Source organism: Lutra lutra, chromosome 11 (genome assembly GCF_902655055.1).
Source record: "Lutra lutra chromosome 11, mLutLut1.2, whole genome shotgun sequence".
Lineage (NCBI taxonomy): Eukaryota > Metazoa > Chordata > Mammalia > Carnivora > Mustelidae > Lutra > Lutra lutra.
In genome coordinates this window covers 82,641,371-82,653,168 of record NC_062288.1, presented here as the reverse complement: position 1 = coordinate 82,653,168, position 11,798 = coordinate 82,641,371, and the positions used below count along the sequence as shown (strand labels likewise).

Sequence of the window (11,798 nt, the reverse complement as noted above, 5' to 3'; positions counted from 1 at the left end):
TGGGTGGCTCAGTCGGTTAAGCATCTGAGTCTTGATCTCAGCTCAGGTCTTGATCTCAGGGTCATGAGTTCAAGCCCCATGTTGGAGCCTATTAAAAAAAAAAAATTGGGTTAATAGAAATGTGAAGTGTAGTAGTTAACCTAGGCCTTTAGGAGATTGGTTATGGGCTGACAACCAGAAAAATCCCAGTGTAAATCAAAGGTGTATACATGTGATATTAGACATCACTGAGTTAATATTTTTTTCTGTGCAGTTCAACACATTTGATCTCATTGATCACCACTTTTATCTGCAAGACTTTTTTGAATCAAAGTACATTAAAGTGTGATCAAGAACTAGGATCAGAATATTGTCTCCAAGTTGATCACTGTCTTACGTTTGGAGGAGTACTATGATCCTGAAGTTTAACTTAAATTTATACATACCTCTGTGCCTGTGTTCATGATTCAGCATAGGGTGAGGACAAAGTTCTCCAGTGGATTGAGCATTTCAGAGGGAGAATTTACATAGAGTATTGTCATTGTAGAATGGGGTTCTATGGTAATTTTTATTAAATCGAAAGGGAAATTGTTTCTGTAGATATCAGTGAGTCATTCCTATATACCACCAGCTCCAGGGGCATGCATAATCCTGAGTGTGTGAGGAAACCAAGTAACCATAGCCTCAAGAAGTTGAGGATGAAACACTAGCTATAACTGTATCATAAATGGAAGACCAACCAACTCAGAATGCTGGAATATTCAGAAGATTTGGTCAGAACATCAAGCAGGTTCCTTAGAATTCTTCACAGGATGGTATCTACAGTGTCAGAATAGCTTCCAGAATAATTCTAGGATAGCTCTCTAGAAATGAGTCAATGTGTATTATCGTGGGTCACTGTCCCTGTCATCTATCAGACTCTGAATGTTGTGGGTGGATATTATATGGCATTGCATAGTGCTGCTGGAAATTCTAAGTTGTCTTCCAGCAGTAGAATATGTTTGAATGGGTTCTCCTATGCATTGCCTTCTCCCTACTCCAGTAGAAACCTGGAAATTAGAGTCTCCTGGTATAACCAAATGTGTAGGAGAAAGAGGGATGCTGCCTCAGAGTCTATAGTAAGTGCTCCCAAATAATGAAACATCTGTGTTGTTGGCTGTTGGTAAATGAGAGTGCTGGGTTTCAAGATTCAATTATTTCTCCATTACCTATACCCCATTGCTTATACCTGGAGGTCACTCTTACATGGAAGAGGAAGAAACTGTCATTGTGATCTCCAGTGACTGATATAAGATGCAGAGTCAATTGTAAGCTTTCACAACAAGGTTCTGAACCTGAGTTAATGTTCAAGGAGCAGACATTAGTCTTGAATGTGACAAACATGCTACAAATTAGCAAGCTGAGGGGAACCCTAGAGGTTACATCTGTCATGATTCTAGTTTCAAGTTAGCGATCCAAACAAATTGTGCCGCCAAGGGACCTGGGACCAAGAAGCAGAACTCAGATCTGGGGCAATGAGAAAATAAATACCAGATACAAACAACTTTTAGAGTAGATCCTTAGGAATCTTACGTCCTTCATATCATTGAAGTAAGTGTCTGGTACTTCCAAGCCCTCCTTTCAAAGTGTTTAAAGGCTATTTCATGATGCATACTAAAAGTAAATATTTTGATGCTTAAAATTTTATTTTATTTTGTTTTATTTTATCTTCAGTGTTCCAAAGTCATTGTTTATGCACCACACACAGTGCTCCATGCAATACGTGCCCTCAATACCCACCACCAGACTCATGCAACCCCCCACTCTCCCCTCCAAAACCCTCAGTTTATTTCTCAGAGTCCACAGTCTCTCACAGTTTATCTCCCCCTCTGATTTCCCCCAACTCCCTTCTCCTCTCCTTCACCCAATGTCCTCCATGTTATTCCTTATGCTCAAGATGCTTAAAACTTTTAACTCCTTTTCATTTTAAATTTGAAAATGGAAACTTCCATGTGACGATCTGCCGCATTTTAACAATTAACAAAATGTTGATAAACTACAACGCAGTTTTAAAAAACCTATCAGAGAGCTAAAGACAGTGAGTGATTCCTTTATGAATTAAACTCTAGAAAGTGCAAACCAGTCATAGATAGAGGCACGGCTATTAACCCGGCTAGAATTGCAAAAGGAAGAAGAGTCCATTAGTTCTAGTAGAGGGGCATAGAGGGAGTAGAAACCAGTTAACATTAAAAATAAACAACCTTCTAGCAGTCTCCTGTGAGTTTGTCCCAGATTGGGTATCAGAGGAGTTCCTCCAAGAGAACTAGTCTGCAATCAGTAAACAACTCTTACTCATGGATATTTATATAATTCAGATGGAAGTCTATCAAAAGGCATCAAGAGAGGAGAGTTGAGAAAGGTTTCCCATGAGGCATGTAGGGCTTCACCTAAGTGCAAGCTCCTTTCCCCCAGGACAAGGGACAAGGGGAAAGAAGAGCTGAGAGACACACATAAGGCAGACTGCAGGCTCTTTTTATTCCAGGGTGTCTCCTGCTGAAGGGAGGGCAAGAGCCCAGAGAAAACCCTTCCCACACACACTCTGAAATTTCAACTACCAAATACAAAATGAAAGCACAGCAGGAAAGCAAAGATAAGCAATCCCAAGCCCTTTGGGATTTTCCCATAGTGGGGGCTTTCAGACAGTGGAAGTTGTGGGAGGGGTAACAGTTGAAAGGAATTTCCCAAGGTGCACAGCTGGAGAGCAGAGTACTCCTATGACTTAAACCTGGGGAGATTTATCACACACACAAAAACATGTTACTCAGCTGTGAAACAAAGGAACCTTTCTGGAATCTCACCAGTGCTCAGATGTCAGGCTCCCCTGAAAGGAAAATAATGATCCAGCCCACAAATAAACATAAAGTTAGTGGTAAAGTTAGTCAAATTATAGTTGCCCAGAGACCCTGTGGAGATTGATTTGGCTGTCCCTGTGCAACATGGCAAAAAAGGAGGAGTACAGCCTTCCAGAAGTAAATGTTATTACTTCAATATCTACTGTTCCTTTAATTAAAACTTTAGGAATATAATCAAAGATGACAGAGGACATGATAAAGCATGAAAATATGATCTGTTCTCAAGAGAAAAAGCAATTAGAAGCAAATTTAGAGATGGCCAGGTGTTGAAATTATCCGTCAAAGGCATTTGAATTACTAAGATAAAAGTGGAAAAGGTAGAAAATATGGAGAAGGAAATGCGAAACTTTAGCAAGTGTATGGAAATTGTAAAATAATCAAATGGAAGGCAAGGATATCCAGTTGAAAAAAACTTACGTGTTAGAGTAAGAAATACTTGCTGTTAGAGTAAGGAAATAAAAATTTTTATTTTACTTTTCAATTATTCTTTTGAAAAAAAGATTTTATTCATTTTCAGTGAGAAAACAAGGAGAGGAAAAGGTGTGGAGGGAGAGGAACAAGAAGACTCTTTGCTGAGCTCAGAGCCCAACATGTGGCTCAGTCCCACAGCCCTGAGATCATGACCTGAGCTGAAATCGAGTCAGATGCTTAACTGACTGAGTCAACTAGGTGCCCCTATTTACCTTCAATTATCCTTTCATGCACTTCCCTACTTTATTAGATCTGAGTCTCTGACCTACATTATTTTTCTTCTCTCAAAGAACTTCCTTTAACATGTCTTTCAAAGACAGGTCTGTCAGTAATAATCCCTCAATTTTTGTTTGAGAAAGTCTTTATTTCTCCTTTCCTGCTAAAGGATAATTTTTGCAGAGTACAGAATTCTAGGTTGAGAGTTTTTCTCTCAATACTTAAAATATTTCACTCTACTGTCTTGCTTGCATGATTTCTGAGAAGTCAGATATAATCCTTTATTTCTCTGTAGATAATGTGTTTTATTGCCTCTGACTTCTTTCAGGATTATTTCTTTATCTTTAGTTTGGAAGTGATATGCCTAAGTGTAGCTTTTTGTCTTTTATGCTGCTTGGGGTTCTCTGAGCTTCCAGGATCTGTGATTTGGTGTGTGACACTTATTTATGGAAATTCTTAATCATTTTTGATTCAAATATTTTCTTTTCTCTCCTTTTTCTAGCATCCCCATTGGAGTTGTCCTAAAGTCCTTGGTTATCAACTCCTGCTTTTTTAATACTTTTTCTTTGCTTTTTGGTTTTTAAGTTTTCTGTTGATATATCCTCTAGCTCAGATACTAACCTCGGTTGCTTCCAGTCTACTAATTTGTCCATTAAAGGCATTCTTTATTTTGTCAGTGTTTTTGGTATCTAGCACTTCTTTTTGGTTCTTCCTTAGGGTTTCCAGCTCTCTGCTTACATTATCCATCTCTTCTTGCATGATGATTCATCCATTAGAGCTCTTAGCATAATAATCATAGTTGTTTTAAAATCCCAGTCTGATAGTTCCAACAACCCTGCCATGTCTTTTCAAATTGTGTATTTTGCCTTTTGAGATGTTTTGTAATATTTTCTTGATAGCCAGAAACGTACAGGCTCAAAGGAACTGCTGTGAACAGGCCTTTAGTAATATATGTGTTGGGGCGGGTGCTGGGTAGAGGAAGCTACACTGCTATGGTTGGGTCTCAGTCTCTCCGTGATCTTGTGCTTCTGGACTATGAGCTTCACATGTGTGTCTCAGGTACCTCTCACCCACAGGCTGGAATGGATGGTAAGGTTGAGTGAGGGGCTGAGTATTTCCCTTTTCCCCATGTGGAAGGCTAAAGCCAGCTGGAGGTGGGTATTTCCCTTCCCCACGTTAGATTCTGATAATACCCCAGAAGGTTAGGATCTAGTTAACTAATTTCCCTTGAGGTCCCTAGCTTGCTAAAAATAGAATACTCTGGTATATTTCAAAATGGCTCGTTTTCCCTCTCCCTGCCAGAAACACAAGAGGATTTTTTTTTACCTGATATTTACTGTGGAAACTTCGTCAAAATCCTGGAGATAGATCTTACAGTATTTTTGTGGCCTCCCCTCGGACTGGGTCCTTCTAAAGTTTTTAACCCTTGGAATTGTCCACTCTGGGCCTCTAGCAATTTGCCAATTACAATTCAAGTGTTCCTACTCTGGCACTGGTCCTACAGTGGTTTCTGTTCACAAGTCTCTGCCCTAGTAAGCTATATTATTCTGCTCCTCTAATGTTAGGGACAGTGGTTTGCCCTCTGTCTTCCCTTTTCTGATGGAACTAAAAAGATACTGATTTTTCAGTCTGTTGGCTTTTTATTTGTTAAGACAGAATGACAACTTCTAGATTCTGTGCATGTGGGGCTGGAAACCAGAAGTGTACGTGTGTGTATATATTTGGGTGGTTACATGAATGTATGCAATTGTTAAAGCTTGTACAAATAAATACTTAGATCTGTGCATTGTTTTGTAGGTATATTTTGTTAGTAATGCCTTAAATACATGCATATGTATGCATGTGTAAACATGTTTAGACATGCACAAAAAAGACATTATTTCCTTTAAATAAGATCTACTCCCTGATATATTCAGAAATGAGATCTGTATCTGATGAGAATATCTATAATCTTGAGTCTATACATATCATTAAAATCACATATCATTTATTTTCCTTTTTCTGCTCCATGTTACCTCCTGCATCTCATTCTCCATGTACCTCTCTCTTTGCATATGTCTCATACAGATATCCTTGTCCACAAGAGTGAGCATAAACACTTGAGCTCTCCCAGCCATCAACAGATCTCCTCCTCACTGCCAAGCCCTGCCATTTCCATCCAGCACAGCTATTATAAAATCATTTGTAATATGTTTTCCTCTTTCAATAAGGAATGTAGACATGAGAAGGTGAAGCCCATCTGAAAGCATCTTTTATAAAATACTGTATTTATTTCAGTAGGAAGGACCAAAAACATTCACATCACTTTAAGACTGAAAAGCATGTATATTGGCTCTAAAATTGCCAAAAAAAAAAAAAAAAGGATTTTATTCTCTTTATTCTCAGTTAAAATTAAATTTTTATATTTTTATAAAATTTTTTTATATTTCTTCAACCCAAGGAGGCTATTCCTTTTTCTTCAAAACAAGAAGCATCATTCTATAGGTGGAGAGTTCTTTCATTGTGATAATATTTTTTCTTCTTTCCTTTTCTCTAAATTTTGGGCTTCTGTACCAAATTGCAGTTAATTATCAGTGTTTTCAAGTCTATAAATTCACCATGAACAATTGAATTAGTGAATACTGAACTATTGTTCCTAGAAGAAAGAGTTGAGGGGTGCCTAGGTGGCTCAGTGGGTTAATCTTCTGCCTTTGGCTCAGGTCATGATCTCAGGGTCCTGGGATTGAGTCCCGCATCAGGCTCTCTGCTCAGCAGGGAGCCTGCTTCCCTCCCTCTCTCTGCCTGCTGCTCTGCCTACTTGTGACTTCTCTGTGTGTCAAATAAATTTTAAAAAATCTTTAAAAAAAAAAAGTTGATTTCCCATTAGCCTCTGCTTGCAACATTTTCCTTGAATTATTAATATCTAACCTTGTTTCATGTGTGTTTCTGTTCAGAGATACCTTACTTAATATATATGTGATATGTATACATGTAATTAGGTATATATATATGGTCGATTCATCAACATTGAACTCACCGACGCTAGCACTCAGGTCTGAACACACACATTTTCTCTGCGAGGCATATCCCAACCTTCTTGGACTTAAAAATGCTGGACAGCAGTTCAGCTTTCTGCATGGGACCATTTTAAACAGTGAAACCATAAAAACATCCCTACAAAAATGTGAAAAATGTGGCACTAAATAAACTGCGAAAGGATGCTTGTTTACATTAAGAGACTTGAAACAAGAGGGCAGAGAATTGTCTTGTTCCACCTCAGCTGAGAATTTGCACCCTGGTTCACCAGATGTTTTGCTTTTCCATTCATGTGCATGTCCATAAATGAAGAAGTGGGGGGAGGTATTGATTTTGAGGTTGAAAATAAGTTTAGTGAATAAGCTAATTAACAAAGTCAGAATCCACAAATGAGCATCAATAAGAATCCTTCGTGAAAACCATGCATACATTTTTTCCCCCTGATTTCAATGTTTATGATTTAGAGTTTCTATAGTTTCCTAATACATATAAACTGTTAGGATTGAAAATCTGACTTCTCTGATTCTTCTACTGTGGGAAAAGATCTTTTCCACAGTTAGTTTGTTGATTCAGTTTTCATTTTCTCAAACATCTATAATATGCCAAGAATTATCCAAAGTGAAAAAAATGCAGTAACCAATTCGAATTTCAAACAGACCTTTAAGTCAAACATTAAACTTAATTGCAAATATGGCATTAATACATTTATGGTAAATTGAGGCTGGGACAAAAAGGAGGGCATAGTCAAATACGACAAGGTTAGCAGAAAAGGACCAAAGAGAAAGTGAAATTAAAGTTAACCCTTGATGAATAAACAGAATTTAGCTCAGTGAAGAAGTATCTAGCGAATTAAATAAAGATAGAGGTCTGCTTAGCTAGTTTTGATATTGTCATTTTGATCCACTGGAGGTTTTTATTCCACCATTTTGATTCTGAAAATATTTGGAATTATGTTTTTGAATTAAATGCTGGTATCAGAATTTCCCAAGGACACATTTTATTTTTTTAAATTCTGGAGTTTTCTCTGAAAATTCCAATATTTTATGTATAAGACCATTAAATTCTATCTTTTCCATTTTTGTGTTTCTGTGAATTGGACAGAATCCACATATGGCCCTTCAGTGGAGTTGAAATGATGGTGTCTCAATGTGTTTCTAGGGTAAAGGTGTGAGACCTAGAACTGCATGTTAGGTTTAGAAAATTATAAGACAAAGTTAGGAGACTATTTCCTTCATACCTGTGGGAGACCGTCACCAACACAAGGGCACTGGCAACCCTGATGGGGGAGGAGAAGACACATTTCAGAATGAAGGTCTAGATCACAATATCCTGTGGATGTTGATGGAAACACAGATCATTTGGATGCTCAGACATACCGCATAGCATGAGATAATAAAAAAAACAGACCTAATCATTGCCATTAATTGCATACCACCATGAATCTAGCACTACAATATATATCACATCATCTAATCTAATGCTAACAACTCCATAAAAGACTTACTCTTTTTATCTTTATTTTTCAAATGAGGAAAGTCAAATGCAAAGAGATTAGGTAACAAAGAGATTAGATAACAAGGTCACGAGCTAATAATTGGTAGACCTGGCCTTTGAAAGAGCTACATTTCAATGATTAATGTCCTATAGGATAACATTTTCAGTTATGCATTGTGTGTATGTGTGGTAGGATAGAAACATGTACATAATTTTTTGTAAATCCTACTGTTGCAAGGAGATTGTGAACACAGAATTTTGTTGTTTTTTATGTTCTGATATATTTTTAAATGACTATCAAGAAGATATGTGGATTTTGGAAAAAGAGTTAAATATTTTCTTAATATTGTTTGAAAGCCTGTAATCTCCCCTCTAACAATTGATCTGGGGGAAAAAAAAACCAAACTGTTTTTAGAAAAAATTAGCAGGTAAGACTGAACAGGAATGTCTGAGAATACATAACCTTGGGAATGAAAGGAATGAAATGATTTAATTTTTCATTTGGTGGGTCAGAATAATTTTTAATCGGATGCTGAAATACTAGTGTGTATTTATATATTTTCCAATTAAGGATGCACATATAAGTATAATCCAAAGACAAAACTACATGACCTTTATATTATTAAAAATCATAGGCAATATAAAAAATTTTGTTTTTTATATAAAAAAAAAACCTTATTACAAAAGTCCAGTGTAAAAATTAATACTGGTAATAGAAAATGTTTAATCCCAAGGAATTACTTTTTCTAAAACATTTTTGTATAATATCTAAACTATTACTAGTATACATTATAGTGACTTATAAATAAAAGTATTTTTTCATTTGCTTTCCTCAGTCCTCAAATGGAAATGTCTGAATTGCAGCTAGTTTTATCAATTTTGGTCATGAGTTCTACTTGATGAGAAGGTTTGGGGGGAGTGCCTGGGTGGCTCAGTGGATTAAAGCCTCTGCCTTCAGCTCAGGTCATGATCCCAGGATCCTGGGATCGATTCCTACATTGGGCTTTCTGAGCTCAGCGGGGAGCTTGCTTCCTCCTCTCTCTCTGCCTGCCTCTCTGCCTACTTGTGATCTCTGTCAAATAAATAAATAAAATCTTTAGAAAAAATAAAACCGTTTTGGTTGGTTAAGGGCAATCCATTTCTCATAGGGCATCAGCTTGAAACTCCTCCCTTTCCATATTTGGAGTGGGGAGGGTTCCTATACAAAATCATTGCTGTATAGGGACAGTAAGAACAACATATTCAAGGGACTTGTAAATCAACAATATTCAAATTTCACTGTCTTCTCTCTGAATAACCTTCTGCTTTGAATCCAATTTTTTTTTTTTATAGTGGTATCACTGTTCTCCTAGTCATTCAGGTAAAAAAGTTCTATAAATTCTTGGCTGATCTCTCACATTTTTGTTCCACATTCAAACAGCTGCCACATTCTGTCTATCCTTTCTTTGTGATATGTTTTAGTTGGTCCATCCTGTTCATTAAAAACATTTATAACTTAAGTTAGCCTGGTATCTCACACTTAGAACAGTTGGGATATGGTTGCAATGATCTATTTCATCTGTTACTTTTTCCCAAGTATTTTATAGCTACTCAACTGATCTTTTGAAATGGAACATAAATTGTCACACCAGTAAGTTCCCAAAATTGTCAGCATAAATTTCAACACACTAATTAATATGTAACACCCTCTAATTTCTGATAAGAATATAACTTTCTGGACACAGTTTCTCCTAGTCTTTCATGTTACCCTATCAACCAAACTGAAGAACAAAATTATTGCCTCATGGAGCTGACCAATTTTTTTTTTTTTTTGCAAATTAATTTCCTTAATTGTATCTTTTCCAACCTTAGGATAACATTCTCTCTCAACTCTACATGTTAACATCCTATCTCTTCTTTAAGATCCAACTTATACGTCATGTGACTTTTGTAAGTTTTATGATCTGAAAATAATCTATTCTTTGCATAAATTTATAAACTTTCTCTTAAGATATTTAGAGTATGATCGATGTCTTATGCATTTTATATAATTGTAGTCCATCACAGAGTATTTTGCTCACTCTAAGTACTCAATAAATATAAGGAATGGATTTTTGTATGTCAATAGAAAAGCTTATGGGAGATAGAAAGAAAAGTCATGTTGTATGCCATAGGGAATCAATTACTTAAATCCAGAAAACTGAACTGTATTGGCAGTATGGCTATAGAGACAAGAAAAAGTCATTACATTTCTTGAACTTTAATTTCTCCATATATTGGTTTGCATGGTATATTCCAGATTTCTATCACACAGAACCATGACAACTTGGTAATACAATGATAAGACTCATAAGAACTTAACTTATAGAAGTATAGGACTTATGAAGGGATTGTCAATAAGTCAGTGCACTTTAGATCTGTGACAACTCAATAGCAATAAAACATTCATTATCTGACCTCTTTATTATATTTTGTGATTATATATTATATTATATATTTTATATTATATATATTATATTATATTATATAACTCTTCTTTCAATTCTATCAAAGAGAAGTATTAATGTTAATTAATGACTTGCACTTAATTTCCTACTCAGACTCCACCTTCCCTTTTATAATAAACTGAAATAAATGAGATGTCCACTGTCTTATATATCGAATCCTATTAGACTTCTGTAAAATAATAAAGATTAACTTGATTGCTATTAATTCACCTGCCTAAGCAATTCATAACTACCCTAAGAAACAGTTGTAAACAATTCTAATTTGATAATACAAATTATATTTATGTAGTTCCCAAATTGTAAAAGTGTAAGAACAAAAATACAGCAGTTTTTTTTTTTAAGTAAATATGCAAATAAAAAGACCCAAACATTCGTTCAGGCCCATGGTTAAATGATTTAATTCAGATATATCCCTGGATACAATAATGCCTGTTGTCCTGGGACTCCACTTGCAAGGTTAACCATTGGCTACATCCAGGAGGAGGAGAAGTATCTTCAGTCTGTTTTCATGTGCTCTACTTCTTCCTAGCTGTTGCCTTCTGCTCCCCTCCTGCCTGCTTCTTGTGCTGACTATTAAAATCTTCTGTCACAAAAATGGAGATGTTTTGTTTTTCACAATGAGATCAACTATTCAATTTGCATCCAAAATCCTGAGGTATTTGTCTTTTTAATCCATGCTTCTCATATGCGGAATTTTCAAATTGAAAGCTGTATTCCTGTTTTTTTTTTCTTTTATAATGTAATGTTCTCCAAAATTCATTTACTAGAAGTATCAGATTTACAGAAAATTTGCACATACAGTTCAGACTTCTTTTACCTGGACCATCTTAAGAGTCTTTTTCCCATACGAGAACTTGTCAACCCCAATTAGAGTCATTTTCCCATATGAAACCTTGTCACCCCAGGTACATTAGTATGCACTCTATACACCCAAGGACGTCTCCTACATAATCACAATACAAAGACTGATAGTGAGGAAATTAACAATGTACTATAATTACCATTTTAGGTATGATATGCCTATCCCATTTGACATTTTCCCAAATTCTTCAAAAGCATCCTTTGTAAGGAAAGGATCTAGCTCAGAATCCTGTGCTGACTTTACTTACCATGTGCCTTCAAGCTCCTTCTTTTTTGAACAGTTATTCAGTGTTTTCTTGATTCTCATGGTTTTGACACTTTTTTTTTTTTTTTTTTTTTAGGGAGAGGGAATAATGAAAAGCTAATGTTTAATGGGTATAGAGTT

At 36.0% G+C, this 11,798-nt stretch overlaps 1 pseudogene; it reads left to right on the top strand.

Annotated features, from left to right (window-relative positions):
- Nucleotides 1–2,954: 2,954 nt before the first annotated feature.
- The window catches only part of LOC125080523 (uncharacterized), a 90,691-nt pseudogene continuing 81,847 nt past the window's right edge, over nucleotides 2,955–11,798 (top strand).